Source organism: Thalassophryne amazonica, chromosome 3 (assembly GCF_902500255.1).
Source record: "Thalassophryne amazonica chromosome 3, fThaAma1.1, whole genome shotgun sequence".
NCBI lineage: Eukaryota > Metazoa > Chordata > Actinopteri > Batrachoidiformes > Batrachoididae > Thalassophryne > Thalassophryne amazonica.
The window spans coordinates 62,199,191-62,215,718 of record NC_047105.1 but is presented as its reverse complement, the minus strand read 5'-3'; the positions used below and the strand labels follow the sequence as shown (position 1 = coordinate 62,215,718).

Sequence of the window (16,528 nt, the reverse complement as noted above, 5' to 3'; positions counted from 1 at the left end):
CATGTCCTGGAAGGCTTCATCACGGCGTTGCTTTGCGCCATGCAGCTCCACCGTGATGCACGGTGGAGCCACTCGTCTTTCCATGACAAAAACTACTCTAATTGTGGAACAGGTGAATGACGCAACCGACAGGCGTGAAAAACTCACGCATGCGCACGAAGGTTCAAGCTTGGCTGATGCAATCACACGTAATTCAAATCCATATGGTTTTTGAAAAAAATAAAAAGGTTGGATACTTTTCTAACAGACCTCGTATTAGTCTGGAACAAAGAGTTCAAACAGTGTTGTAAAGAACAATAATCAAGACATTAAAGAGCAAACTTCACTTTCCCCCAGAACGACATGATCAAATCAAATCAATTTTATTTATATAGCGCCAAATCACAACAAACAGTTGCCCCAAGGTGCTTTATATTGTTAGGCAAAGCCATACAATAATTACGGAAAAACCCCAACGGTCAAAACGACCCCCTGTGAGCAAGCACTTGGCGACAGTGAGAAGGAAAAACTCCCTTTTAACAGGAAGAAACCTCCAGCAGAACCAGGCTCAGGGAGGGGCAGTCTTCTGCTGGGACTGGTCGGGGCTGAGGGAGAGAACCAGGAAAAAGACATGCTGTGGAGGGGAGCAGAGATCAATCACTAATGATTAAATGCAGAGTGGTGCATACAGAGCAAAAAGAGAAAGAAACCCCCAGCAGTCTAAGTCTATAGCAGCATAACTAAGGGATGGTTCAGGGTCACCTGATCCAGCCCTAACTATAAGCTTTAGCAAAAAGGAAAGTTTTAAGCCTAATCTTAAAAGTAGAGAGGGTGTCTGTCTCCCTGATCCGAATTGGGAGCTGGTTCCACAGGAGAGGAGCCTGAAAGCTGAAGGCTCTGCCTCCCATTCTACTCTTAAAAAGCCTAGGAACTACAAGTAAGCCTGCAGTCTGAGAGCGAAGCGCTCTATTGGGGTGATATGGTACTATGAGGTCCCTAAGATAAGATGGGACCTGATTATTCGAAACCTTATAAGTAAGAAGAAGAATTTTAAATTCTATTCTAGAATTAACAGGAAGCCAATGAAGAGAGGCCAATATGGGTGAAATATGCTCTCTCCTTCTAGTCCCCGTCAGTACTCTAGCTGCAGCATTTTGAATTAACTGAAGGCTTTTCAGGGAACTTTTAGGACAACCTGATAATAATGAATTACAATAGTCCAGCCTAGAGGAAATAAATGCATGAATTAGTTTTTCAGCATCACTCTGAGACAAGACCTTTCTAATTTTAGAGATATTGCGTAAATGCAAAAACGCAGTCCTACATATTTGCTTAATATGCGCATTCTAATCTCGGCAATAAAATTTTATGGTCAACAGTATCAAAAGCAGCACTGAGGTCTAACAGAACAAGCACAGAGATGAGTCCACTGTCTGAGGCCATAAGAAGATCATTTGTAACCTTCACTAATGCTGTTTCTGTACTATGATGAATTCTAAAACCTGACTGAAACTCTTCAAATAGACCATTCCTCTGCAGATGATCAGTTAGCTGTTTTACAACTACCCTTTCAAGAATTTTTGAGAGAAAAGGAAGGTTGGAGATTGGCCTATAATTAGCTAAGATAGCTGGGTCAAGTGATGGCTTTTTAAGTAATGGTTTAATTACTGCCACCTTAAAAGCCTGTGGTACATAGCCAACTAATAAAGATAGATTGATCATATTTAAGATCGAAGCATTAAATAATGGTAGGGCTTCCTTGAGCAGCCTGGTAGGAATGGGGTCTAATAGACATGTTGATGGTTTGGAGGAAGTAACTAATGAAAAATAACTCAGACAGAACAATCGGAGAGAAAGAGTCTAACCAAATACCGGCATCACTGAAAGCAGCCAAAGATAACGATATGTCTTTGGGATGGTTATTAGTAATTTTTTCTCTAATAGTTAAAATTTTATTAGCAAAGAAAGTCATGAAGTCATTACTAGTTAAAGTTAAAGGAATACTCAGCTCAATAGAGCTCTGACTCTTTGTCAGCCTGGCTACAGTGCTGAAAAGAAACCTGGGGTTGTTCTTATTTTCTTCAATTAGTGATGAGTAGTAAGATGTCCTAGCTTTACGGAGGGCTTTTTTTTATAGAGCAACAGACTCTTTTTCCAGGCTAAGTGAAGATCTTCTAAATTAGTGAGACGCCATTTCCTCTCCAACTTACGGGTTATCTGCTTTAAGCTGCGAGTTTGTGAGTTATACCACGGAGTCAGGCACTTCTGATTTAAGGCTCTCTTTTTCAGAGGAGCTACAGCATCCAAAGTTGTCCTCAATGAGGATGTAAAACTATTGACGAGATAATCTATCTCACTCACAGAGTTTAGGTAGCTACTCTGCCCTGTGTTGCTATATGGCATTGGAGAACATAAAGAAGGAATCATATCCTTAAACCTAGTTACAGCACTTTCTGAAAGACTTCTAGTGTAATGAAACTTATTCCCCACTGCTGGGTAGTCCATCAGAGTACATGTAAATGTTATTAAGAAATGATCAGACAGAAGGGGGTTTTCAGGGAATACTGTTAAGTCTTCAGTTTCCATACCATAAGTCAGAACAAGATCTAAGGTATGATTAAAGTGGTGGGTGGACTCATTTACATTTTGAGCAAAGCCAGTCGAGTCTAACAATAGATTAAATGCAGTGTTGAGGCTGTCATTCTCAGCATCTGTGTGGATGTTAAAATCTCCCACTATAATTATCTTATCTGAGCTAAGCACTAAGTTAGACAAAAGGTCCGAAAATTCACAGAGAAACTCACAGTAACGACCAGGTGGACGATAGATAACAACAAATAAAACTGGTTTTTGGGACTTTCAATTTGGATGGACAAGACTAATAGTCAAGCTTTCAAATGAATTAAAGCTCTGTCTGGGTTTTTGATTAATTAATAAGCTGGAGTGGAAGATTGCTGCTAATCCTCTGCCTCGGCCCGTGTTACGAGCGTTCTGGCAGTTAGTGTGACTCGGGGGTGTTGACTCATTTAAACTAACATATTCATCCTGCTGTAACCAGGTTTCTGTAAGGCAGAATAAATCAATATGTTGATCAATTATTATATCATTTACTAACAGGGGCTTAGAAGAGAGAGACCTATTGTTTAATAGACCACATTTAACTGTTTTAGTCTGTGGTGCAGTTGAAGGTGCTATGTTATTTTTTCTTTTTGAATTTTTATGCTTAAATAGATTTTTGCTGGTTATTGGTGGTCTGGGAGCAGGCACCGTCTCTACGGGGATGGGGTAATGAGAGGATGGCAGCGGGAGAGAAGCTGCAGAGAGGTGTGTATGACAACTCTGCTTCTTGGTACCAACCCTGGGTAGTCATGGTTTGGAAGATTTAATAAAATTGGCCAAATTTCTAGAAATGAGAGCTGCTCCATCCAAAGTGGGATGGATGCCGTCTCTCCTAACAAGACCAGGTTTTCCCCAGAAGCTTTGCCAATTATCTATGAAGCCCACCTCATTTTTTGGACACCACTCAGACAGCCAGCAATTCAAGGAGAACATGCGGCTAAACATGTCACTCCCGGTCCGATTTGGGAGGGGCCCAGAGAAAACTATAGAGTCCGACATTGTTTTTGCAAAGTTACACACCGATTCATTGTTAATTTTAGTGACCTCCGATTGGCGTAACCGGGTGTCATTACTGTCGACGTAAATTACAATCTTACCAATTTACGCTTAGCCTTAGCCAGCAGTTTCAAATTTCCTTCAATGCCGCCTGCTCTGGCCCCCGGAAGACAATTGACTATGGTTGCTGGTGTCGCTAACTTCACATTTCTCAAAACAGAGTCGCCAATAACCAGAATTTGTTCCTCGGTGGGTGTGTCGCCGAGTGGGGAAAAACGGTTAGAAATGTGAACGGGTTGGCGGTGTACAGGGGGCTTCCGTTTAGAACTACGCTTCCTCCTCACAGTCACCCAGTCGGCCTGCTTTCCCGGCTGCTCGGGATCTGCTGGAGGGGAACTAACGGCGGCTAAGCTACCTTGGTCTGCACCGACTACAGGGGCCTGGCTAGCTGTAGGATTTTCCAAGGTGCGGAGCCGAATCTTCAATTCGCCCAGCCTGGCCTCCAAAGCTACGAATAAGCTACACTTATTACAAGTACCATTACTGCTAAAGGAGGCCGAGGAATAACTAAACATTTCACACCCAGAGCAGAAAAGTGTGGGAGAGACAGGAGAAGCCGCCATGCTAAACCGGCTAAGAGCTAGTAGCTGCGCTAAGCTTGCGGATTCCTAAAAACACACAAAGTGAATAATGTGTAAATAATTTAGAGGTGATTCAGCAGAGGGAGTGCTTCAGTTAAGGCATGTGAAGATTACACTGTGAAACAAATCGTTATCTAGTTAACTAGATCAATCTAACTGCGCAGATTAAACAGCTAACAGATACAGCAAAACACCGCTGTGCTCCGGAACAGGAAGTGATACAATACCGCAGTGAGAGCCAACCACCAGTAGAGAGCTGGTGGAGGAAGCGAGCGTAGCTCATAGCAGCTCCCATTGAAAATAATGGAGAAACAGCCTGTGATTCTTGCATGTTTACATAAAACAAACACAATAACAATGTCTTTAAACCCAGAGAATATATTCACAAGGGTTTTAGGCACAATATAAAAATAGCTTTATGTTGCGATGTTAATGGTGTTGTCTGTGTGCAGCGGTTAAAGTGCAGCATGATCAGAGCGTCTCAGTGTTACTGATATCTCGCAGAGCGGCGACCTCTCTGAAGTTTTGCGGGATTTGAAATGTCAATAGGGCGAATGGATGAATAAATGAAGCTTGATATATAGTATGCAGCCATTTATTTATTTATTTGTCTGTCTGTCTGTTAGCAAGATTATGTCAAAACTACTGCATGGATTTTGATTAAACGTTTCACCACAGATAAAAATTAGACCAAGGGACACTTCATTAAATTTTCGAGGTGATCCAGATCTGAATCCAGATTCTGGATCAAGTTTCACTTTATATAGGCTTTGAATGATTACTGTTAGCAGGATTATGTCAAAACAACTGCACGAATTTTGATGAAATTTTTGACACAGATACATATTAGGCCATGGAAGACCCCATTAAATTTTGGAGGTGATCCTTTGGAGGGGAAATTTGTGCAGAAAATCAACTATGGTGATAGTTGCAGTTTATCTGCCAGGGAGGGAAATTCAACAAGTTGAGACTGTGGCCTAATTCCATAGACGTGTCCATAAAAATTATAGAGGGATATGCTTTGCAAAATTAATACCCACTGCTACATTGGTTGATGTTGAAGTTGGGGATGGCCCAATGGTTGTACCAGCAATATCAGATTTCATGTCTGTTACCCACAACTCCTGTGGAATATCTCAAACCTAAACCTACTTCTAAGCATCTTATATATGCTACTCTGGAACCACCCCAAAACCCAAACAGTCCAACTGTCAACCCCACTGAGGTCCTTAAGCTGGGTCTCATTAACATAAGATCACTGTTGATTATTGATCATTACTTAGATATGATTGGGTTATGTGAAACCTGGCTTAAACGTACAGCTGTCCTCCCCTGAAATGAGGCCTGCCCACTAGCATATACATTTAGTCACGTCCCTTGTGATACGAAGCAAGGCGGTGGTGTTGCTCTTATTTATAAATCTAGGTTTATCTTATTAGCTGTTGGGGGGTCACAAATATAACTCGTTTGCGCATCTGATTCTCTGCTCTGCTCAGGATATTACGCATTGCCAAGGTCAGAAGAATAAAAATCAGCTGTATTACTTTGTCACTGTATATAGGCCTCCTGGCTCATATTCTGAATTCTTAAATTAATTTGGTGCATTTATCTCTAAATTGTCAACGAGTCCAGATAACATTCTGATCATTGGTGACTTTAACGTTCATGTAAATAAGCCTTCTGATCCCCTTTGCAAATCATTTATGGAAACTGTGGATGCATTAGGATGTTGTCAATGTATTCAGGACTTTACGCACATTAGTGGAAATACCCTGGATTTGGTTCTCGCACGTGGTATTGCTGTCACGGATATTGACATCATGCCTCTTACATCAGTGGTCTCTGATCACTCAGTTATTAAGTTTACAGTTTCGCTGCCGTGTTTAGGGGAACAACAACCTTATATATCACTACAGCGATGCATCAACTCTTCAACTAAGACAAAACTCAAAACTGCACTGCCTGATGCCTTAACTTCACATTTGGCAAATACCCAATCTGTAGACAGTCTTGTGGATAGTTTAAACTCGGTGCTCAAAACTACACTCGACATGATTGCGCCACCTTTGTTAAAATTGCGCCCCCCCCCCCCCCCAAAAAAAAAACAAAAAAACACAGTGACCTTGGTTCAATGATTACCTGCGTGACCTCAAGCATAAGGCTGGAGGTCTAGAATGGAAATGGCATAGTTCAAAATTAGAAGTATTCCACCTTGTGTGACGTGATGCTATCTTAGATTATAAGCATGCATTACTGGCTATAAAGTGGACCTATTACTCTGATTTGATCAACAAAAACTGTCAGGATGTGAGTTTGCTCGGTTTTGTCTTTATATGTTTTGGTTGTTCTCCAGTTTATCTGTTCCTCTGCGTGATCTTTTCGTGTATTGGTTTCTCTGTCTCTCGTAGTGGTGGGTGTGTCTCTGCTCTCCTGACCACACCCTTGTTTTGGGCTCCTCCTCGCGCACCTGCTGTCAGTCTGCTGCTAATCACTGGGATGTATTTATACTGCTCATTTTGCTCTGTTTCTTCGCCAGATTGATGCGCCCTGTGCCTTCTTTCCAGCTCTCGTTCCTGTGTTTTCTAGTACTTCCAGCCTCATCATGTTCTCGACCTCCAACCTGTTTAATCTGACCTTGTCTAAGCCTGATGATTTTTGTACTTTTGCTGTGTTTCTTGGACTGCCTTCCTGTGTACCGACCCTTGCTATTATCACCACTAAAGTCTTCTAACCTGAGCTGCCAGAGTGAGCCTTGCATTTGTGTCCAATCCTTACATCCTGCCAGATCAATCTGGCCAACAATGGACGCAGCAGGCTCAGATGCTTATCAGTTGGCAGTACGTCACCACAGCAAGCAGCTGGCGCAGCAGGAGGACCAGCTTGCTGCGCTCAGCTTCGGGCTTGGCGAACTCGCCAAACGCCAAGATGCTTTCATGTCTTCAATCAACAAGCAAATGAGTCAGTTACTGTCACGACTCAGCCCTCAGGCTTCGTCGGATGCGGCCACGGGTGGCTCCAGCCCACCTCCACCGGTGCCGTCAGCCACTTCACCGGCTTCTGTGTCAGTGCCAGTGGTGTGTAACCAGCTGTCGCAACCTGAACGCTTCTCAGGCGAGACTGGAGATGTCAGACCATTCATTACGCAGTGCGAACTCCACTTTGAACTAATGTCCACCATGTTTCCGAATGACAGAGCAAAGATTGCTTATATGATCACTCACCTGACCGGTTGTGCGGCAGTCTGGGCCACGGCTGAGTGGGGTCGCCAGTCACCAGCCTGTGCTTCTCTCACTGCATTTACCACCGCTCGCTGTTTTTCAGCACACGACTCCAGGGCGCAAGGCAGCGCGCTCTCTCATGAGGCTGAAACAGGGAAGCCGCCGGGTCACCGATTACACAATCAACTTCCGTACCCTTGCAGCCAAAAGTGAATGGAACCCGGCGGCACTACTCGACGTCTTCTATCAGGGACTGTCCGCCGACATCCAAGATCAGTTCGTTGCGGTCGATTTGCCGGACGACTTGGACAGTCTGATCGCACTGGCCATCCGAAAGGACCGCCGCCTGCAGGACCGACCACAATGAGGGAGTCGCTTTCTGGAGCTGTGTACAGACATTCCACCAAGCCGGCCTTCCTCCCACGCTCGGCTCAACCCTCCTCCTCACAGCTCAGAGGAACCAATGCAGTTGGGACGCACACATCTCTCTTCGGTGGAGCGACAGCGCCGCCGTGAGGGTGGTCTCTGTTACTACTGTGGACAGTCCAGGCACTTGATATCCATTTGTCAAGCCAGGGATGCCACCTTGCGGTCAAGATCAGAGGTGCAGGTGAGTCTTAATTCCATTTCTTCTGTTTCATCTCAAAACATTGTCCCAGCCAAATTAATATCTGACCACTCTACCATAGCCATATCGGCATTTGTTGATTCTGGTTCTGATGCCAATTTGATTTTGTCCTCTCTCGCCAGGTTCCTTCACCTTAAGTTGTATAAGATCTCTCGTCCTCTAGTGGTACGTGCAGTAGATGGGCATGTTTTGGGTCATATCGCACACCGTACTCAGCCGTTTAAAATGCTAATTTCCCACATACACTCAGAATCCATCAGTTTTCATGTACTGGATCAGATGACTCACCCGATCATTCTGGGGCACCCCTGGTTACAACATCATGGGCCCAATTTTGATTGGGTAAAATGTGAGATTGTTTCATGGAGCCCGGCATGTAAAAATGTGTGTCTGAATATTTCCATCTGTACTCCTCAGGGTTCCGATCTGGATCTCACCGGAGTTCCAGAATGCTACCATGACCTAGCAGCCGTTTTCAGTAAGACCAGAGCTAAATCGTTACCACTCCATCGCGATTATGATTGCGCAATCAAGCTCCTCCCCAGGACGTCTCTGCCACGGGGAAAGCTCTTTTCTCTTTCAGCAAACGAACATCACTCAATGAATGAATATATTCAGGAGTCTTTGGCTGCGGGGTTGATTCGTCCTTCTTCATCACCAGCTGTGGCAGGTTTCTTTTTCGTAGAAAAGAAGGATAAGACGCTCCGTCCCTGTATAGACTACTGGGGTTTAAATGACATCACGATAAGAACCGTCTCATCTGTGTTCGAGTTGTTAGAAGGGGCCACGATTTTTACCAAGCTTGACCTACGAAACGCGTACCACTTAGTCAGAATAAGACAGGGAGATGAATGGAAAACGGCTTTCAACACCCCCTCCGGGCACTATGAATACTTAGTAATGCCATTTGGACTCACTAATGCGCCTGCTGTATTTCAGAATCTCGTCAACGATGTACTTCGGGAATTCCTTAATAAATTTGTCTGTTTATTTAGATGACATCCTGATATTTTCCTGCGACCCGGTTTCGCACACACATCAAGTCCGTCAGGTGTTACAGACATTATTGCAAAATGGGCTATTTGTAAAAGCAGAAAAGTGTGAATTCCACAGATCTATGATCTCTTTTTAGATTTTATAATTTCTGCTGGTGAAATCAAGATGGACCCTGCTAAGGTGACAGCGGTTCGGGAGTGGGCAGTTCCCTCATCCCGCAAAGAGGTTTAACGATTCTTAGGATTCGCCAGCTTCTACCGCAAGTTCATTCGTGGCTTTAGTACTGTTGCAGCTCCGCTTCATGCCATTACCTCATCCCTCCATCCGTTCATTTGGACGCCGGAGTGTGACGAGGTGTTCTGAGTCCTAAAGAATCGCTTCACCACAGCCCTTGTGCTGCTCCTTCCTGACCCCGCTCGGCAGTTTGTGGTCGAAGTTGATGCCTCCAATGTGGGTGTGGGGGCAGTCTTGTCTCAGAAAAATCCTCCAAAATCCTCCAAAAAGCTGTCCTCGGCCGAACGAAATTATGGTATCGGCGACCGCAAACTGTTAGCGGTCAAAGTGGTGGCACTGGTTGGAGGGGGCACAAAACCCATTCATAGTCTACACCAACCATAAAAATCTTGAATATCTCCGCACCGCCAACCACCTTAATTCCCGACAGGCCCGTTGGGCAATATTTTTTAGTCGATTCAACTTCATCCTGTCCTACTGTCCGGGTACTAAGAACGGTAAACCTGATGCTTTATCCCGACTAGAAGACCTGGGGAATGCACCTGTATAACCGGAAACTATCTTACCTCCTTCCTGTTTTGTAGCTACCCTAACTTGGGACATAGAGAACCACATCAAATCGGCTGTGGGAGATGCCCCACTCCCGCAGGCTGTCCGCAGGGGAAGCTTTTTGTTCCTCCGGCCCTCCGGGGCGAAAGTGTCATGACACCCGCATGTTCTGTCATCCAGGAGTAAGAAAGACCATATACAATGTGCAGCGGAGGTTTTGGTGGCCTGGACTAGTCAAAGACGTCTCAGATTATGTGGCCGCTTGTCAGTCATGTGCGATGCACAAATCAACCAACCAACCGCCCGCGGGCACTACTCAGCCATTACCAATTGCAATTCGTCCTTGGACTCTCATAGCTATGGATTTTGTGACCGGTTTCCCACTTTCTAAGGGGCATACGGTTGTCCTGACTGTCGTTGGTCATTTCTCAAAAATGGTTCATTTTATACCCCTAAGCAAACTACCGTCAGCTAAGGAAACTGCAGTGGTCATGTTAAATCACATCTTCAGATTACATGGGTTACCTCAGGACATTGTGTCAGACCGGGGTCCACAGTTCATGTCCTATTTTTGGAGGGAGTTTTGCCGTCTCCTCGGGGTCACATCCAGTTTAACCTCCGGCTACCATCCTCAGGCCAATGGGCAGGCGGAGCAGTTAAATCAGGAGTGGATTCGGTTGCTGGCATCACGTAATCCCTCCTCCTAGTCAGATCAACTCTCATGGGTTGAACTTGTGCATAACAGCTTGCCCTCCTCTTCTACTGGTTACTCTCCGTTTCAGGTGATTTTTGGTCATCAGCCCGTACTCTTCTCCTCAATTGATTTTAACTCCCCAGTCCATTCAGCGCTTAGTCTTATCCTCCGTTGTCGTCGAACCTGGGAGCGGGCACGCAAGATTCTGCTACATTCCACAGCATCCTACAAGGCCGCCTCTGACCGCAAGAGGTCAGTAGCTCCACCTTATGTCACGGGTCAGAAGGTGTGGCTCTCGACTTGCCACCTTTCCCTCAAGGGCATGCCCAGGAAGTTGGCGCCCAGGTTTGCCAGTCCGTTCCCAGTCTCCAAGGTCATTAATCCGTTCTCAGTTTGTCTTCGTCTCCCTCGGTCCATGCGTATCCATCCCACCTTTCATGTCAGTTGTGTCAAACCCGTTCGTTCAAGTGCTTTGTGCCCTCCTGCCATTCCCACGCCGCCCGCCCGGTGTGTGGATGGTGGTCCTGTTTTTTCGGTGCGCTGGCTCCTGGCTTCTCGCCGTCGCAGGCGCGGTTTTCAGTATTTCGTTGATTGGGAGGGGTATGGCCCTGAGGAGCAGTCTTTGATCCCCTCCCACTTTATCTTGGATCCCGGTCTTATTCGCGTTTTTCATGCTGCTCACCCTGCCTCGCCTGGGCCGCCCGTGGTTGGCCGTGGTGGGGGGGTACTGTCAGGATGTGAGTTTGCTCTGTTTTGTCTTTATATGTTTTGGTTGTTCTCCGGTTTATCTGTTCCTCTGTGTGATCTTTTCCGGTATTGGTTTCTCTGTCTCTCGTGGTGGTGGGTGTGTCTCTGCTCTCCTGACCACGCCCTTGTTTTGGGCTCCTCCTCGCGCACCTACTGTCAATCTGCTGCTAATCACTGGGATGTATTTATACTGCTCATTTTGCTCTGTTTCTTTGCCAGATTGATGCGCCCTGTGCCTTCTTTCCAGCTCTCGTTCTTGTCTTTTCAGGTACTTCCAGCCTCATCGTGTTCTCGACCTCCAGCCTGTTTAATCCAACCTTGTCTAAGCCTGATGATTTTTGTACTTTTGCTGTGTTTCTTGGACTGCCGTCCTGTGTACCAACCCTTGCTATTATCACCACTAAAGTCTTCTAACCTGAGCTGCCAGAGTGAGCCTTGCATTTGTGTCCAATCCTTACATCCTGTCAAAAACAAGCATAACTCAAAATTCTTGTTCGACAAGGTGGCAACACTTATTCCTGGACAACCACCTGTAGTTCGCTCTCCTTTTACAGCACAAGATTTCCTGGATTTCTTTGAGAAGAAAATAGAAGACATTAGGTTAAACATATCCCAGCATGCCCTAACCCAGCCACTACACCGTACTATTGAGGTGGGCGCCATTACTGAGGTATTACCTAGATTTACAGAATTTGAGAGTATCTCTCTAGGTATGCTGAAGAAACTTGTAACATCAACAAAAAGCACAACCTGTTTATTTGATCCTATACCAACAAAACTGTTTAAGGACCTGTGGCCCACTTTTGGGCCGACTGTGCTGGAAATTATTCATTTTTCTTTAACTTCTGGATCTGTTCCTAAATGTTTCAAATCTGCAGTGATTAAACCATTACTTAAGAAACCTAATCTTGACCACAGTGTACTGAAAAACTATCGGCCAATATCAAATCTATCATTTTGCTCTAAAATTCTGGAAAAAGTGATTTCACAGCAGCTCGTGGACTGTCTTTCTGAGAATAATCTCTTTGAACCACTGCAGTCTGTTTTTAGAAAATATCATTCCACAGAGATGGCTCTCACTAAATTGGTTACTGATCTTCTGCTTGCAATGGATTCGGACACCACTACGGTTCTGGTACTGTTAGATCTCAGTGATGCATTTGATACTGTGGACCATCATATTCTACTTGATAGACTGTAAAATCATTTTGGGATTATTGGGAGTGTCCTTGCATGGTTGACGTCATAATAGACCAGTCGTTCTCACTGTCTTTTGTACAGTAACACTACCTCTAACCTTAGTGACATGAAATGTGGGGTTCCACAGGGGTCCATCTTAGCCCCCTGCTTTTCTCCCTTCATATAGCACTCCTTGGGCACATATTGCAGCGCTTTTGGATTACCTTTCACTGCTATACTGATGATACTCAGTTATACATGCCGATAACTGCTGGTAATCTCATCCACATAAAATCCTTAGAAGATTGTCTTACATCAGTGAGAAGCTGGATGTCTAGAAACTTCCTACTTTTAAACTCTGTTAACACTGAAATGATGGTTCTTGGTCCAGTGAGACATTGGCATCAATTTGACCAGTTAACGCTTAGCCTAGGCTTGTGTGTCATACATCACATGGACAAATTGAGGAACCTTGGGGTAATTTTTGATCCTACATTGTCCTTTGATCTCCACATTAGAAATATTACGAGGACTGCTTTCTTCCACCTGCAAAATATAGCGAAGATTCGTCCCATTCTGTCTATGGCTGATGCTGAGACCCTGTGTCATGCGTTTATCTCTTCAAGAGTGGACTACTGCAATGTTTTATTTTCTGGTTTACTGAAATCCAGCATTAGGGGTCTCTAATTGGTTCAAAATGCTGCTGCCAGACTTTTGACACAAAGCAGAAAGTTTGACCACATTACACTCATTTTGGCATCCCTTCACTGGCTTCCTGTCCCAGTGAGATCAGATTTTAAGGTTCTGCTACTAGTCTATAAAATTGTTCACAGACTGGCAACTCTGTACCTAGCTGACCTAATTAAACCTTACGTACCAGCCCGGGCTTTGCATTCTCAGGGTGCAGGACTACTTAGTGTCCCCAGGGTGAATAAGAAGGCTGCGGGTCACAGAGCTTTCTCTTATCATGCCCCTGTTCTGTGGCATGATTTCCCTGAGTCAATAAAACAGTCAGATTCTGTCAAGACTTTCAAGTCCAGACTTTAGACACACTTTTTTTCTCTTTCGTATGGCTAGCATACTAACATAGGTCTATGCTTTTTGCTGTTTTAATTAATTTTATTAGGAAATGTAGCGGGCAGCAGCCACAACTTTACCTAAATTATGGGTCTTTTAGTGAAGCTTAGGGCTAGTGGCTGGTGGTCACCTTAGTATTTCCTGTTTTTCTTATTGTTTAATGCTGACAAATTATACTATACTTCTTGTCTTTCTGATGCCTGATTCTGTTTTTTTTCTGTCTGTTTAAGGTGCAGCTCCATCCAGAGATGGGTGTGGCATTTATGCTTGAAACCCTCCTGTGCACCAACAGCATTTTCTGTATATTCATTTTGTGAATTGTTCTGTAATTTATGTCTGTTGCATGGCCCAAGCAGAGGGTCACTCCTTTGAGTCTGGTCTGCTTGAGGTTTCTTCCTCAGAGGGAGTTTTTCCTTACCACTGCTGCTCTGTATATAAATGAAAATAAATTGAAATTGATTTGAAAATTGAAACTGATCCAGATTTCGATCTGGATTCTCGGTCAAATTTCACTTTATATATTCTTTGAAGGATTATGTCAAACCTACTTTGAGGATTCTCACCAAATTTGCACCACAGATAGATATTAGGGCATGAATGATTCCACTGCATTTTGTTGGTGCTCTGGATTTGTGGATGTCAGAAATCTGTGATTGCTCTTGTTTAGCATCATTTTACCAAAATCACTCAAAAATGTTGTAATGTACAGTGACTGACAGCGTTTTCACTCAATATCAAAATTACATATTTTCATTTTTGATAATTATTATCCACTGATCTACAATTTACTTCATATATTACAGTACATTTGTCACCCATACACTTTGGTAAACCTATTTCTAGCATGAAAGCAGTTTGTCTTCATGAATAAAGGTGTATTTAGTTAGAGTGCAGCACTCTTGAGCTTGGGACTCCGGTGAGGGCGGTCGCATCTCCTCCTCTCTCCTCTCCCTCTGTGCTTTACTATCTCTGCTCCAACCTTCAAAAGTCCCAACTTCACCAGACTTTGAATTCTTCAAACTGTATTTGGATTAACCATGGAATTGATCAGCTGGTCTCTGAACACTACTGACACCATTTTTTCAACAAGGAAATCAGGGCTGGGGGACCCTGCGTGCCCAGATGGAACCTACCCTGCGGGCTATGTTCTCGACGCCTGGGAGAAGTGACATGTTGCGTGCTTGGTACCACTCTCTATTGAGGATGTCAGAGACTTATTTATATTTTGTTTTATTATGGGAGGGCTGGCTTATTGGTTTATGTACTGCTCTGACCTACCGGAGAATTGGCAAGATAGCTGCTACTACAACCACAACCCGTCACCTGTCTGTCATGATTGAGTTGGGCAAGGCAATACAGTCCCAGACTGTGTTAACCCTTGAACTCAGATGTAAGTTGGATAACATCTCTGAGAAAATGTACACCTTGCAAAGGAAGATGTCGGAGACCAGGGAATACTCATACATTGGATTTGGTCGGTCAGAGGAGCTGCAAATGTGTTTCTCTGCTCAACCCTAAACATGGCAGGCTTATCAGCCTCTGAAGGTCAAAATGCCCCGTTGTTTTCCTCCTCCAGAATTTCTATGGCCTTGGTGAACCTTTCGGCTCCAACTCCAGACATTATGCACACACTGACAGAAACTGATACAAACTCATTTTACTGATACAAACTCATCTCATCTGCACACATGACATACGCACCTCACACTCCCCACCCTTACCACCCTCCATCTATCTATCTATCTATCTATCTATCTATCTATCTATCTATCTATCTATCTATCTATCTATCTATCTATCTATCTGTCTGTCTGTCTGTCTGTCTGTCTGTCTGTCTGTCTGTCTGTCTGTCTGTCTGTCTGTCTGTCTGTCTGTCTGTCTGTCTGTCTGTCAGTCAGTCAGTACTTGGTGACTTGCTGTGCAGCTCATCTGACTGTGCTGTTACAGATACATGGTCATGCCCTCTCATGGGTTACATAATGTATGTGAATTATTACCATCATCATAGCTGTAACATTATGTGCAGCTGTGCTGCACCTTGCCCCATAGCAAATCAAAGGCTTTGCGCAATGCACTACATATGCCCATAATGTGCATGACATTACTGATTCATTGTCAGTCCACCTCATGTGTCAGAGGATGTATCTGTGTTATCATATTAACATGGCAGTTAGACCCCATCTGGATGGCTGCACCTTCTGCATGGAGTCTCCATGCAAGTAAGCACACCATGGAGACGCACTGACTTTCTGTGATTGCGCAATGTTCTCTTGCGTGCCCTGAAGAGTATGCACGGGGGGGTCCAGCTCATCAGGGGCTCATCGGGGGCACAATCAGGACGTGCTGACAGTATTTGGTGTGCCTGATCCATTTCAAGGGTCCCATGAACGTGATTAGAATGCTCCAAATACAGGACAAATATGGTATGACTGCCCTTTGATCGCTGTTCGAATATTCCCTAGTTCAAATGCAGAATGACTGTGGCGTGCATGTTCTCTACATTTGTGCTGGCCATGCAAATTTTGCAAATCTTGTTAAGTGCCACACGAATGATGTATGTGGAATTCGAATGCAGCTCGAATGCAGCTCAAATTGCATGAATTGTCATTCAAATGTCCAGTCATACGGCATTCATGCTCATTTGTGCTCTAGTGTGATGAGAAGGATGGTCGAGATATTCAGCCAGGATTCGACGTGCTTGAACAACTCATACAGCCCCTTGATCGCAGTTGGTTCGAATTGCGTACAAATTGCCATACGAATATCATACTTTATGACTGTAACTTGACCGCCTTCGAATGTTTTCCAACATGGGCCCAACATGAATGTAAAGTGCATGTGCTCTGGCCACATGAATGTCCCGTATGCTGTAAAAGGCAATCAAGTGCAGCTCGAATTTCCACAACTGTCATGCAAATCCTCATTCGTATGACATTCCATCTCATCCATGCTCTAGTGTGACAGGGATATT

The 16,528-nt window shown here is 44.4% G+C and overlaps 1 protein-coding gene across 1 annotated transcript in view; it reads left to right on the top strand.

Annotated features, from left to right (window-relative positions):
- itih3b (inter-alpha-trypsin inhibitor heavy chain 3b) overlaps nucleotides 1-16,528 on the top strand; it is a 290,232-nt gene that overhangs the window by 118,857 nt on the left and 154,847 nt on the right. The gene's annotated exons all lie outside the window — the stretch shown is intronic.